Source organism: Nicotiana sylvestris, chromosome 8, assembly GCF_000393655.2.
Source record: "Nicotiana sylvestris chromosome 8, ASM39365v2, whole genome shotgun sequence".
Classification (NCBI taxonomy): domain Eukaryota; kingdom Viridiplantae; phylum Streptophyta; class Magnoliopsida; order Solanales; family Solanaceae; genus Nicotiana; species Nicotiana sylvestris.
Window position 1 is genome coordinate 61,651,165 of NC_091064.1, and position 14,486 is coordinate 61,665,650.

The window sequence follows — 14,486 nt, forward strand, 5'->3', positions numbered from 1 at the left end:
AGATTCTTGGGTTTCAACAACGGGATGGTGAAACTCTTCGCCAAGCTTGGGAAAGATACAAGAAACTACTTCGGGATTGTCCTCATCATTGTCAAACTGATGAAGTATTGGGCCATACTTTTGTTGATGGATTAGACGAAACTTCCAAAATGAATCTTGATTCAGCTTGTGGAGGTAGTTGTATGGAAAAACCATACAGTGAAATACAACTTCTGCTGAATAACTTTACTGCTAATGATCATAATTGGCAAGGTGAAGGAGAACCAAGGAGAGCAATGAAACAGAAAGCAGGGTTACTTGAACTGGATGACATTTCCGCCATGAGAGCAGATTTAGCAAAATTGGCAAATCAAATGACCAGAATGACAATGGGACCATCACAACCAATGCAGCAGGTTCAACAAATGTCGATTTGTTGTGAAATGTGTGGCAATAATCACATAAGTGACATGTGCCCAACGAATCCTGAATCTATTTATTATGTGGGGCAACAAAGTAGAGGGACGATGAACCAACAGGCACAATATGGGAACACCTACAATGCAAATTGGAGGAATCATCTTAATTTCCCTTGGGGTGGAAATCAATCAAATCATAATCAATATAGACCCCAAGGAAATTTTAATCAACCACAAAGGCCACCCCAGCAGGTAGAAGAAAATACAAATGATTTGTTGAAGAAATTGTTGCAAGACAACCAACAACTCAGAACTGATTTTAGAAATCTTGAAAGACAATTGGGACAACTAGCTACAAATCAAAATACTAGGCCTGCAGGTGCTCTTCCAAGTGATAGAGAGAAAAATCCGCAAGTTAGTGCAATTACACTTAGAACTGGAAGGGAATTAGAAGAAGTTCCAAAGAAGAGAAAAGACAAGCCTATACCTGAGGGTGAATTGATTCCCAAAGCAACACAGGAAGTAAGGAAAGATGATACAATTTCAGCACATGTGAATGTTCCAAGGCCACCACCACCTTTTCCACAAAGATTGCAGAAAAAGAATGACGATCGCATGTTCAACAAATTTCTCTCTATGTTGAGTCGGATTCAATTGAATATTCCATTGGTAGATGCGATTCGTGATATTCCAAAATATGCCAAATACATAAAAGACATTGTGGCTAACAATAGGAGACTAACTGAATTTGAAACAGTTGCACTTACTGAAGAGTGCACTTCAAAGGTCCAAAATAAGCTTCCTCAAAAGCTTAAGGACCCTGGCAGCTTTACTATCCCTGTGAGAATAGGCAATGTTGATATAGGCCATGCACTTTGTGATTTGGGAGCAAGCATAAATTTGATGCCATTGTCTTTGTACAAACAATTGGGTTTGGGGGCTCCAAAACCCACCACTGTGATGTTGCAACTAGCAGACAGGTCCATAGCTTACCCGGAAGGGTGATAGAAGATGTGCTACTAAAAATTGGGAAATTTATTTTCCCGGCTGATTTCATTATCTTGGATTTTCAGGCCGATGAAAAAGTTCCTATTATATTGGGAAGACCTCTCTTGGCTACAGGTGATGCTATAATTAAAGTAAGAGAAGGAAAAATGATCATGAGAGTTGACAACGAGGAAGCTGTTTTTAATGTATATAAAGCAATTCAACTTCCTCGGCAGTATGAAGAATTGTCTATGATATCTGTCATGGAGATTGATGAACAACTTATTACCTCAAGTGTATATTTGCAGGATTCTTTAGAAAAAGCAATTGTGTTGTTTGAAAGTTTGGAGATTAATGATGAGGTTGAGGAGATGAAACATGCTTTGAATGCAACATGTGAATATATAAAAGGTTTTAATCCCTTTGAACCTTTAAATAGGCCAGATGGTCCTCCTCTGAAGCCCTCAGTTTAAGAAGCTCCCAAATTGGAATTAAAGCCTTTACCTTCTCACCTTCATTATGCTTATTTGGGTAGTTCTGAAACGTTACCTGTTATTATTTCTACTGAATGATCTAAATTGCAGGAGGAGAAATTGTTAAGAGTACTACGTGAGAATAAAAGAGCAATTGGGTGGACAATGTCTGACATAAGAGGTATTAGTAAAGCTTTTTGCATGCATAAAATTCTCATGGTGGAAGGGCACAAGCCAAGCATAGAACAACAACGCCGCCTAAATCCGAACATGAAAGAGGTGGTAAGAAAAGAAGTGATTAAATGGCTTGATGCAGGTATTGTATTTCCAATATCTGATAGCAAATGGGTAAGTCCAGTCCAATGTGTTCCAAAGAAAGGAGGAATGACCGTAGTGAGAAATGAAAATAATGATTTGATTCCCATTAGAACTGTTACTGGGTGAAGGATTTGCATAGATTATAGAAAATTGAATAATGCCACCCGAAAAGACCATTTTCCCCTTCCCTTTATTGACCAAATGCTTGATAGATTAGCCGGGCAAGAATACTATTGTTTTCTAGATGGCTACTCAGGATATAATCAAATTATTATAGCCCCAGAAGACCAAGAAAAGACCACATTTACATGTCCCTATGGGACATATGCATTTAAAAGAATGTCATTTGGTCTTTGCAATGCACCTGCGACTTTTCAAAGGTGTATGATGGCTATTTTCACTCATATGGTTGAAAGATTTGTGGAAGTATTTATGGATGATTTTTCTGTATTTGGATGTTCTTTTGATGAATGTTTAATGAATCTTGATAAGGTCCTTGCTAGGTGTGAAGAAACAAATTTGATACTAAATTGGGAAAAATTCCATTTCATGGTACGAGAAGGCATAGTCTTAGGGCATAAAGTGTCCAAGAATGGATTGTAGGTGGATAAAGCAAAGGTGGAAGAAATTGAAAAATTACCTCTACCAACATCAGTTAGAGCCATTCGCAGTTTCTTAGGCCATGCGGGTTTTTACCGTCGTTTCATCAAGGATTTTTCAAACATCTCATCTCCTTTATGCAGGCTTCTTGAGAAAGATACATCTTTCAAGTTTGATGATGCTTGTCTGAAAGCATTTGATGAGCTGAAACAAAGATTAGTTACTACACCGATTATCATTTCTCCAGATTGGAAACTTCCATTTGAATTGATGTGTGATGCAAGTGATATAGCCATTGGATCTCTTTTTGGGCAGCGGAAAGAGAAAATATTTTGTTCCATTCACTATACGAGTAGAACTCTTAATCCATCTCAAATGAATTATACTGTTACTGAAAAAGAGTTGCTCGCAGTAGTATGGGCATTTGATAAGTTTAGATCCTATCTAGTGGGGACAAAAGTCATAGTTTACACAGATCACTCAGCTATAAGGTATTTATTTGCAAAGAAAGATGCCAAGCCAAGGTTAATTCGATGGGTTCTTCTTTTGCAGGAATTTGATTTGGAGATTCGAGATCGAAAGGGAACAGAGAATCAGGTTGCAGATCATTTATCCAGGCTGGAAAATAGAGGCCATGTCACTGAAGGAGAATCAATCAAAGAAACATTCCCGGATGAACATTTGCTAGCCATCACTTCGGATGAAACCCCGTGGTATGCTGATTATGTGAATTTCATTGCAAGTGGGGTGACTCCACCAGAATTCACAGCTGACCATAGAAGAAGGTTCTTACATGATGTGAGATTCTACATGTGGGACGAGCCTTTTCTATACAAGCAATGCGCAGATCAATTGGTAAGAAGGTGTGTCCCTGAGGAAGAGATGAATGCAATATTGCATGACTGTCATTCTTCTCTTTATGGAGGTCATCATGGTGGAGACAGAATTGCACAAAAGGTTTTGCAATCAGGTTTTTACTAGCCAAAATTATTTAAAGAAGCACATGTTTTTGTTAAAAATTGTGACAGGTGCCAAAGAACCGAAACAGTTACGAAGAAGCACAAGATGCCTTTACAAAATATTTTGGCAGTAGAGCTCTTTGATGTTTGGGGAATAGATTTCATGGGACCATTTCCGTATTCTAATGGGCACAGATATATTTTGGTTGCAGTGGATTATGTGTCTAAGTGGGTTGAGGCCATTGCTCTTCCTACTAATGATGCGAAGGTAGTGGTAAGTTTTGTGAAGAAGCACATTTTCACACGCTTTGGAACTCCAAGGGTGTTGATAAGTGATGGAGGAACACACTTTTGCAACAAATTGTTGAAAAATGTTCTAGCAAAATATGGTGTAAGACACAAGGTTGCTACTGCATATCACCCTCAAACGAGTGGTCAAGTTGAAGTGTCAAACAGGGAGGTAAAACAGATTTTGGAGAAAACTGTGAGCGCAAATAGGAAAGACTGGTCCGGTAAGTTAGAAGATGCATTGTGGGCTTACCGAACTGCATACAAGACTCCAATAGGTACTTCTCCATACAGGTTGGTTTATGGAAAAGCATGTCATTTTCCTGTTGAGATAGAACATAAAGCTTATTGGGCAATCAAAAAGCTAAATATGAATATGGACTTAGCTGGAGAAACAAGACTGCTACAACTCAATGAACTTGATGAGTTTTGGTTGCCTGCTTATGAAAATGCCAAGTTATATAAAGAAAAGACCAAGAAGTGGCACGACAAACACATCCAACATCGTGAGTTTGAGCCGGGTCAAGAAGTTCTCTTGTTCAACTCAAGGCTAAAGCTTTTTCCTGGAAAGCTTAAGTCCCGTTGGGCAGGCCCTTTTGTTGTAGTAAGTGTAACTCCTCATGGAACAGTTGAATTGCGAAACATTAATTCAACAGGCACGTTCTTGGTAAATGGGCAACGAATTAAACACTATTGGGGTGGTGACATTCAACGTCACAAAACCTCAGTAGATTTAATTGGCATATAATGCAATAAAGTGTCGTGCCGCGACATTAAATCAGGCGTTGTGTGGGAGGCAACCCACAAATGTATTGTAAATATAGTTTGTAAATGAGAATTTATAACTTGGCCTTCTTGAGAGGATATAAAAAAAATAAAGAAAAAAAAGAGAGAGAAACGTTCAGTGATTAGCGCGGGTGCGCATAACCAGCGCATAACCCGCGCTAATCGGGTTTCTGTCTGCCCTGACCTTCAGTGATTAGCGCGGGTGCGCATAACTAGCGCATAGCCCGCGCTAATCAGGTTTTAGTCTGCCTCGGGACAAAGTGACTAGCGCGGGAGCGCATAACCAGCGCACGACCTGCGCTAGTCACAGGTAACTCCGTTTTAAAATTTCTTTTTACTTCTTTAACTTAATAATACCCCCATTCTTCTTCTTCCCAACTCTCCTAACAAACCCTAATCCTTTTCTTCTTCTTCTTCTTCATCAAATCTCCCCACCTCTTCATTCACCCCATACCCCATCTCCTCTAAGGTATGTCTTCTTCATCTTCTTCTTATTAGTTAATTTTTTTTTCAGATTAATTTCGTTTTTATGATGAACATAGTTTTAATTTTCTATCTTTTTGTTCGATTTTCAATTTCTTTGCATATATTTAGTATAATGTCTTCATTTTTTTTCCTTGTTTAGTTTTAATATGTAACATTATTATGTGGTTGTAAAGATTGTATATTTTTAGGATAGTTTCTTAAATTTTTTTTCTTATTTAACATTAGAATGTAGCATTTATAGAAGATTTAAACATATGTTTGATGTTTGGTGGGATTGAGGAAGTGAAAAATTAGGAGTATGGTGGTGTAAAGTAGTAATTAGGTTGGTTTATGGTGAATACATTGTGACATAGGGTTGGAAAAAGCTTGAAACAACATGCTCACAATGTGTTTAAAAAAATGCCTCTTTGGAGGAAGTGATGTGACCAACTAAGTGATGAAGTCTAAGTAGCCCGGTTTGGTCACCCAATTGAATAGGGCTAACTCTAAACTACTTGCAGGTACCATGGCCCCTCGTAAACGCCCAGCATCAAGTTCCTCATCCGAACGCCCAGCTACAGCAAATGTTGGTGGACGACCCAGAAAATCAGTTGATACTAGGCCATTCAACAGTCAAAAGTTTGTGTCAGCCAAGGCACATGACAAATTTAACAAAAAGGAGGAGAAAACAATAGTGCCTGAACAAGCAATGGATGCAAATGCTTTGGCTATTAATTGTCCAAATATAGCAAATGAGTTGAGGAGGCGTGGGCTTGACATATTCTTCGAGGAGCCAATCACAGCGAATGTAATGCTAGTGAGGGAATATTATGCCAACCTTCAAGAACACGATAACTACAATGTTACAGTCCGAAAGCGACAAGTCAATGCATCTATAGAAACAATTCGGGATGTGTACAGGCTACCCCCAGTGAAGGAAGATTACATGGATATGTTCCAGGCATATAACAGCAAGCTAATACCATGGTCCATGTTCACCGACATAATTTGTCGCCCGGATGCAGATATCCAATGGTATAAATATGAGAACAAGTTCCACGCTAATGCCCTGAAGTTCGAGGCCAAATGTTGGTTGTACTTCATCAAAAGCCGTCTCTTGCCTTCCAAGAATTTGTCTGAAGTAAACATCCCTCGAGCTTGCTTAATATGGTGTTTCATGAATACGACATGGTTTGATGTGCCATTGTTGATACATAATGAAATGTACCAGAGGGTTAGAATTCAACGCTACGGGTTGTATTACCCATATCTTGTCACCCTACTGTGCCTTCGAGCCAATGTACCAAACAATCTTGCTGCAGATGGACGACTACCTAAAGTCAATCCTTTCACGGCTAAAATGGTCACCACAGGTAAGGAAGTTGTACATCCAACTGAATTGGTTGCTCCTGATTCTGATGACAGTGACGATGAGGAAAGAGAGGACCAACAAGAATGAGCTGACGATGTGGAGATGGGAGAATATGCACCACCTGCACAACCACAAGCTTTTTATGCAACAGGATCGTCTAGGGCTAGTCGGGGACAAAGGATAGACCGCATGGAGCAGGAAATCATTGAAATTAAAACATCAGTGACAGTTCTGGGGAGACATGTTGATGACATGCAAGTTCAGCAGAAGAAAACGGAAAGCCGGCTCTTGGGTTGGCTTCGTGCAATTGGTCGGGCATGCAATGTAGATACCGGTTCTGTCTCCGACCAGGAGTGACTCCTCGGGGAAGTATCTTTGCTTAATCTCTTGCTTATAATGAAAGACATGGGGACATGTCTCGCTTTAAGTGTGGGGTGGAGGATTCCCTTAAACATATGTTTAACTGTTCTTAAATGAATGGATGGTAGTAATTATTATGGATTTTTAGGTTGTCTCAATTGTTTTGGATTGTTGGAATGTTTTGGTGGCGTGGTACAATATATAATATTTTGGGATTGCATGACTATTTCACTTTTGTTTTTAAATGTTTTGGTGATTTAGTATTGTTGGAGTAATTGTTGTCTGTTCTTAAACATTTTTTTTAGTAGTTATATTGGCGCGGCCCGATGACAGATTCTTTTAGATAGGAGTTCTTGAGGGACTGAGCTTATAGAAAACAACAAAAAGATTTTTGTTTTTATTTTTTATTTTTAGGTAGTATAACAAATCTCCCTTGGTTTTTCTTTAAGCCACAGTTCTTTTCCAAGGGTTTATTTTGAACCGGGCATATGTAGTTTTTAGTTTCTATTTTCAATTTTTTTTGATTTGTATATTAAATAAAGGGATGCAAGCTATAGAAGAGAACTCATAGCGTTAACACACCTGAACACATTAGACCCTAGAGTGTAACGCACTTAGTCTTAATTGTTGAATCTCACTGAAAGTGCCTTAATTTGTATGTTTGTACTGAATTGAGTGCTCGTAATGGAGTGTCTTGATGAGCTGATCTGGAATGAATCATATGCCGTGTGTGGTGAGTATTTGTGTAGTCCATGTATTGTACTTATGTCTAGAACTTGCTCGGTATGTGAGTTGAAGCGAAATTTGAGGTGATGCTCGGTTTGAAAAATGATGCTAGGCTTTATTTGACCTTTTTGAGCTTAATTGCTTATTAAAAACAAAATTTGTCCCTAGTTAACCCTTTTGAGCTTTCAGACTTTTTGTTTGGCACCCGCATTACAAGCCTATACCCTTTTGTTCTTAATTGACATTGTTTTGATCCTTTTACCTCTTAAATCACTTTAATTGTGAGAAGAGCGCTTAAAGAAGTAAGAAGGAAATAAGTGTGGGGTGGCTTTTGAGTGGAACCAATAAAAGGATGAAAGGGGCACTTATGTTGTAAACGAATACACCACTAGCAGAAATTGAGTGACAAGAAAAATTACATTGTGTTTTGCTCTAGCTAGTGGGAATGAATTAATAGAGTGCTTAAAGAAGAAGGGCGTATTTGTGGGATGATATTGTGTATAAATGAGAAGTGGGTTGAAGAATTTATGCTGAAAATTGCTCGTGTGATGTGTTAAAGTGCTTAGGGGTTGAGTCACTATTCCTAAATACATCCTACCCGTCCCTTAGCCCACATTACAACCATGAAAAAGTCCTAATTGATTTTGGATTGAGCTAGCCTACATTAGTTGAGATTTACATTAAGGGCAAGCTTATGGTACCAATTGCATGCATGTGACCTCTTTTGTGAGAGTGAGTGATTTCCTTGATATATGTGAATATATGAATTGAATGTAGGGGATTGAACTCAGTTTTTGTTGATGTAATTGTGAGGGCATATGAATCGTGACGGAGAAGCAAGCCTTGATATATGTGAATATATGAATTGAATGTGAGAGTGAGTGATTTCAAATGGAACTCATGCAGCTACCTCAACCTCGATTAGTGATAATAGGCTAAATTGTTTAATATAGCCTATGTTTTAGCTCAACTTAAGGATGGTTTACTATTGTAAATGTTCAAATAATGCAAAAAAAAAAATGGCTCTAATCATGACTTTAATGTATCACAGGAGTTCAATAAACAAATGAGGATTTATGATGGTAATCAAGTGAAAAATCGAGTCAAATGACGAAAAGTTGAGCAGCAACATCTTAAAAAAAGAAAAACCCCACTAGCACGGGTCATGCATTGGTCATATGCTCCCCCGCTAGTTCAGTGATTTGGACAGAAAGAAACCCCACTAGCGCGGGTCATGCGCTGGTCATGCGCTCCCGCGCTAGTCTTGTCCGGGAAATCAATTATTTGGGGGCAAAATGGGAAATCTGAGAGGATCCACTCAACTTACATAAAGTAAAGCTCCATTATTGAAAGGGAGATGAGAGGTTTTAGAGGAAGAAATAATTTTAGAGAGAGAAAGTGAAGAGAACACTCAATCTTGAAGTGAAGAAAAGAAGGGGATTACAATCTTGAAGCAAGGATTCAAAGAGTTCTTCTAAACTTTCTTCTATTTGTTTGTTTATATTATGTTTAAGACTTTTATTGTTGATTTTTGTATGATTATGAGTAGCTAAAAACTCTAGTATTCTTGGGTCATGGATGTTAGATAATTATGTTATTTGAAGCTTAGATTGATGATCTTGAATTTATCATTATGGGTTGTTTATTTGATTCTGCTTCTAATTATTTTACTGCGTAGCTAACAGTGAAATATTAATTGCTAATCTTGAATTAAACTTGACAAAGGAAATTCTTGGTTGCATATAGAATCAAATAGAACAAGTTTTGAATCTTGGGCATCGGGTGAAGAATTCGCAATTAAGATAGACATATACTTAATTGCCTAGTTTGGTTGAAAAATAGGAGTTGTAAACGCATTTTTGTTAATATTAATACCATAGACATATAGGTATTAGTTTAACTTGAATAGATGCATAAGAACTCGAAATATTCTTATGAATATTATTAACCCTATAATTAATAACCCGGATAATTCAATAAATCCATTTTAAGCTAAAATAGTAGCATAATTTCTAGCAAGTCCATGACCCGGTAATATATTTATCCAAATTGTTATAAACATATTGTGAAATTGGTGTAGTAATTTTGTGTTGAATTGATAATTGTTTGAGTCTACATCAGTCGATAAGTTGATCACAATTCCTCGTGGGAACGATACTTTACTTACTACTATATTACTTGTCGATCGCGTATACTTGCATGAGTGTTTTGGTCGCAACAAGTTTTTGAGTGACTGAGTCTTTACTACAATAGGAGTAAATATGACTGAGGGCTTAAAGTCATCGCCCTCCCGAGTAAGCCCAATCGACCCCTCAGGGTCCCATTCTTTGTTTGTCTCTATCACATGTACCCCACTGCTTCTATGATCTGGGGGAGGGTTGTTGTGGACAATAGGTGTGGCTTCCTTTTCCTGTATGACCTTGATGTCAATCCACATTTGGATCTTATCTTTCAATGTTCGGCACTCGTCAATGGTGTGCCCTTTTATATATGAATGGTATGCACAGGTTTTGTTTGGGTTGATCCATTAGGACGGATTCTCTAATGCCACGACGAGAATAAGGGTGACATAACCAATAGCTTTCAACCTTTCATACAGCTGGTCCATGGATTTAGCAATAACAGTGTACTGTATGGATGGCGTACGGTCAATGTTGGTCGTGGTCTTCGAAAATTTTGGCGAGTTGGAGGTGATTGGAAATGAGATGGTTGGGAATTATAGGTATGATATGTAGTGGTTGTTTGGGAATATCTGGGGGATGAAGGTTGATATGCAGGTGGTGATGCTTGGTACGTTGGTGGTGATGCTTGGTATGTGGGTGGAGGTGTTTGATATGTTGGTGGAGGTGTTTGATATGTAAGTAGAGATTTCGGTCCTTGAACCACCATTACTGCCCCAACGTCTCTTTTCTTAGATATGCCCCTGATTGTAATGCCTTATTTGTGGCTTTTAATGCCTCAAAATTCGTTATCATCCCTCTTTTGATGCCTTCCTTAATTCCTTCCCCAAGCTTGATGATATCAGAGAATTTATGGTTTTCAATAACCATCAATCTTTAATAATACTGCGGATCCTGTGCTCTGACGAAGAACTTGTTCATCTCTTCCTCGTCCAAAGATAGCCTGACCTTGGCCGCTTTCGACCTCCAATGAGTAGAATACTCGCAGAAGGTTTCTGTGGGTTTCTTCTTAAGATTCTGGATGTAGAAAACATTTGGCACATTCTCTGTATTGAACCTGAACCGGTGTATGAAATCTGATGCCATACTCACCCAATTGGACCATTTCTTGGGATCCTGGCTGATGTACCAAGACAAAGCATCTTTAGTAAGACTCCTCATAAAGAGTTTCATCCGGATTTTTTCGTCTTTCCCGACCCCAATAATCTTGTCACAATAGGCCCTCAAATGAACCCTGGGATCACCTATACCATCAAACATCTCAAACTTGGGAGGTCTGTATCCCTCCGGCAGTTCTACATCTGGCTGTATACATAGGTCTTCATAGTTCAAAGCTTCTATTCCCTTGCCGCCTTCGACACCCTGAACTCGGCTTGTCAACTTCTTGAATTCTTCAACCATGTTTTTAATGAGCAGCTCCTTTTTGGAGGATTTCGGTGTATAGGAGATTGGTTGGATAGAGTGAGGTACGGTTTCCATATATATGGGGTTATTTTGGTGAGTGTCAGGTGCCTGGGGGTAATAGTGGTCATTGCTAGAGTTTTGAGGGCCAGGAATGGGTTGTGGGGTATTCTGGGGAGTATGATAAGTGGCGGTCGAATTGGTTGATGGCGGTGTTGCGGCGGAGTTGGTATTGGTAGGGGATTGAGATTTTAGGGTGGGGTTGCGTATTGATGCGGTATAAGAGGGTTTTGTGGATGTTGGTTTGGTGTGTTTTGGGGAGGTGCTAGGTTCTTTGTATTTTGTTGGTTGATGTCGGGGACATTCAGGGTGAGTGACAAGTTTGCCAAGTTGCGGACCTGCTCAAGCTCTCCCTGTAGTTCTAATATCTTTTGTTCCAACCTCAAGACTAGATCATTTGGTGCCGGGGTAGTCCAACCATCTGAAGCTTATGCGTTCTCAGCATTCTCCTTTCGAATACCACTTAAATCGTCCATTTTTATTTTTCCTTTGTCTTTTGTATTTCTTAGAGGAGGAGGAGGTGGAGGGCCTCTAGATCTGGTGTGGTATGTTGATGATGCCAGTATGAGCGAACCAACCTTAGGGGATGAGAATAATAAATAAAGAAAAATAAAAAGGTAAACAAGTCAATGAGGATTCTGAAATATTTGCAATATTTAAACACATATTGCGGGAATGTAATTCCGTGTCCTAATTTGGGAGCCTCGTTGTACCCGAGATAGGCCTAGTGACAAATAATTTTGGATAAATTTAGTGCCAATAATTGCCTCATTTCATTAAAGTAAAAGTAAACGAACCAAAACGAAACTATATAAGATAATATCACTAATGGCGCCTGGCCTTATTACATTTTAAAGAAAGCAAATAAATCTAATCTACTTGTTCCCAGAAGGACCCTCTCCAGACTGGATGCTCTTGTCGATCAACTCTCCCAACTCGCGCAGGTTCAGCAGCAGGAATGCCCTTGCAAGATGCCCTCCTTCGTTTCGTTCAGCGTTTTGGCAGTCACTGACCCTTTTTCTCATCTTCCCTTCCAACTCCATTAAATTTTACTCCAGGTATTCCAGCCTCTCATCGGATTTAACAGCTCTTACTTTCCACTTGTTAATTATCTCCATATCAGCCTTGTGCAATGCCATGGGCTCGGCTTCAAACTCTCGAACTCTTTTCCACAGCTTGTTGTACTTCACCTCAGCTTCAGCAACCTTGTCTATGACCCTGTTTCCTGACTAGCCCTTGGCTTAACGACCCCAGTTATGTTGTCCTCCAACCATGAAGGGTAAAGGTATGAGTGGACCGTGTGATATCGGTCTGGCTCAATAGTATCTTTCTCCACAATGGTCTTTAAGGTCTACATGTGTTGCGCTTAATTCTTATACGGGATGGCGTCACCTTGGAATTTGACTCTAAAGGGACACATTTTGGCGACCCGTGGTATGATTTGTCTCTTGCCTGCTTGTCCCATAACCTTGAGAGGAGCGTAAGGGTATATGCCCCTTAACCCGATCAACACCAAGTGCGGAAAATCCCTGGATCTGATGATGAATTCATTGGTTAGGAACCATTCAAACATCCACTGGACTTGATCCTCAGTCAAATTCTCGAAAATTTGTACCCATCCCACAGTATCCTGTGGCTGAACAAACATGTCTGGAATATAGTTCATTATTTTGGGATGATGGAAGGGTATGTGATCATTTCACGGCCTTCGCGGAAATTCTTGGCGGTATTGCCCCTTTTGGAGATGTTCCAATAACCATACCTGTAGCAGCAAGTTGCAACCCTCGAAGAATCTAAACCCCTTCTGACATCGCTCCAAAGCCCGGTACATGTCTGCAATGATCATAGGGATGATAGTGTATGTTTTCCCCCTCAATCCCGTCCATTAGAGTTTTGGTTTCCATGGCCAACTTAGTATGGATCCTATCTCCTTGGACTGGGAACACCAGCATGCCCAAGAAACACATAATAAACACGACGACCCTACGATGAATCCAACCCAAATAAGTGATTGAGAACTCATTATCAAAAAACCGGTACGAGCTGCTATGACCGTATCTTTCATAAAGGAACTCAAAAGGTATGTAGGAGTTTTTTAGGCATTTCAAGTTGTCATTTTTCTTCAACCCTATCATCTTCAGAAATCCCCTAGCAGTGCGATTTTCAGGTGCCAATAGATTAGGACTTCCCAAGGTAACCTAGAAAATACTCCTATTTCTTCTAGAAGGGGTGTCATTTGTATGTTCCCAAAACGGAACACAGCTCTTTCCTTGTCCCAAAACATAGTTGCAGCCTCGATCAACATTTTTTTGGGCTGAAGGTCCATCAAAGAAGGCAAGTTTCCTAAGACTCGTTTCACATGGTTTTGGTAACATGAAGGAAGCTCCCTCCACCAATCTAGCAAAAGTGAGGGTGTGCAACCATACCGAATCTGGGGACCTCGTGCCTCATTTTCTGCAAAATAAAGAGTGTTAGGACCTTTCCCCCTCCAGATTCATCTATTTATACAGTAATGATTAGCTTATTGGCGCTTATTTCTCCAAATTAATGCATATAATTGTGGTTACGTCCATTGGAATTATGGAAAACCCGATGGACTTTTGGACAAGGCTTGTCTTAAAGGGTTATTATGTGGACATCATATTAACTCGTCTAGGTTTGACCATAATGCATGTACAATTTAATCAGAGTAAGGTTACGATAGAGGCTAGACTGGGACCCTCAAGCGGACATCTTGAGGGGGAAAGGTATGGAACCGTCGAACGCACCGCTGATTGACTAGTATTACCGCAAATACGCCTTTCCAAATTTAAAGGGTGATATATAGGAATAGCGCAAACACTCATCAAGCGTTGCTACAGGATTAATTACGCACGAGTGGAGTATGATGTTGAGCATGATTTATGAAGCAGTAAATAGCATGTTGTCAAGTTTTTGCACGTAAAAATAATAATAAATGCAGTACTTAAATAATTGAAGAGACAATTACAAAAAAAAAATAAGGAGACAAGTCAGTTTCAGGAATAACGAATCATAATTGCTTGAAAAATCGACATTTAAATTCAAATAAGGGGAAATGGTACGTGGGATAGAGCATGCTTGGACTAATTCAC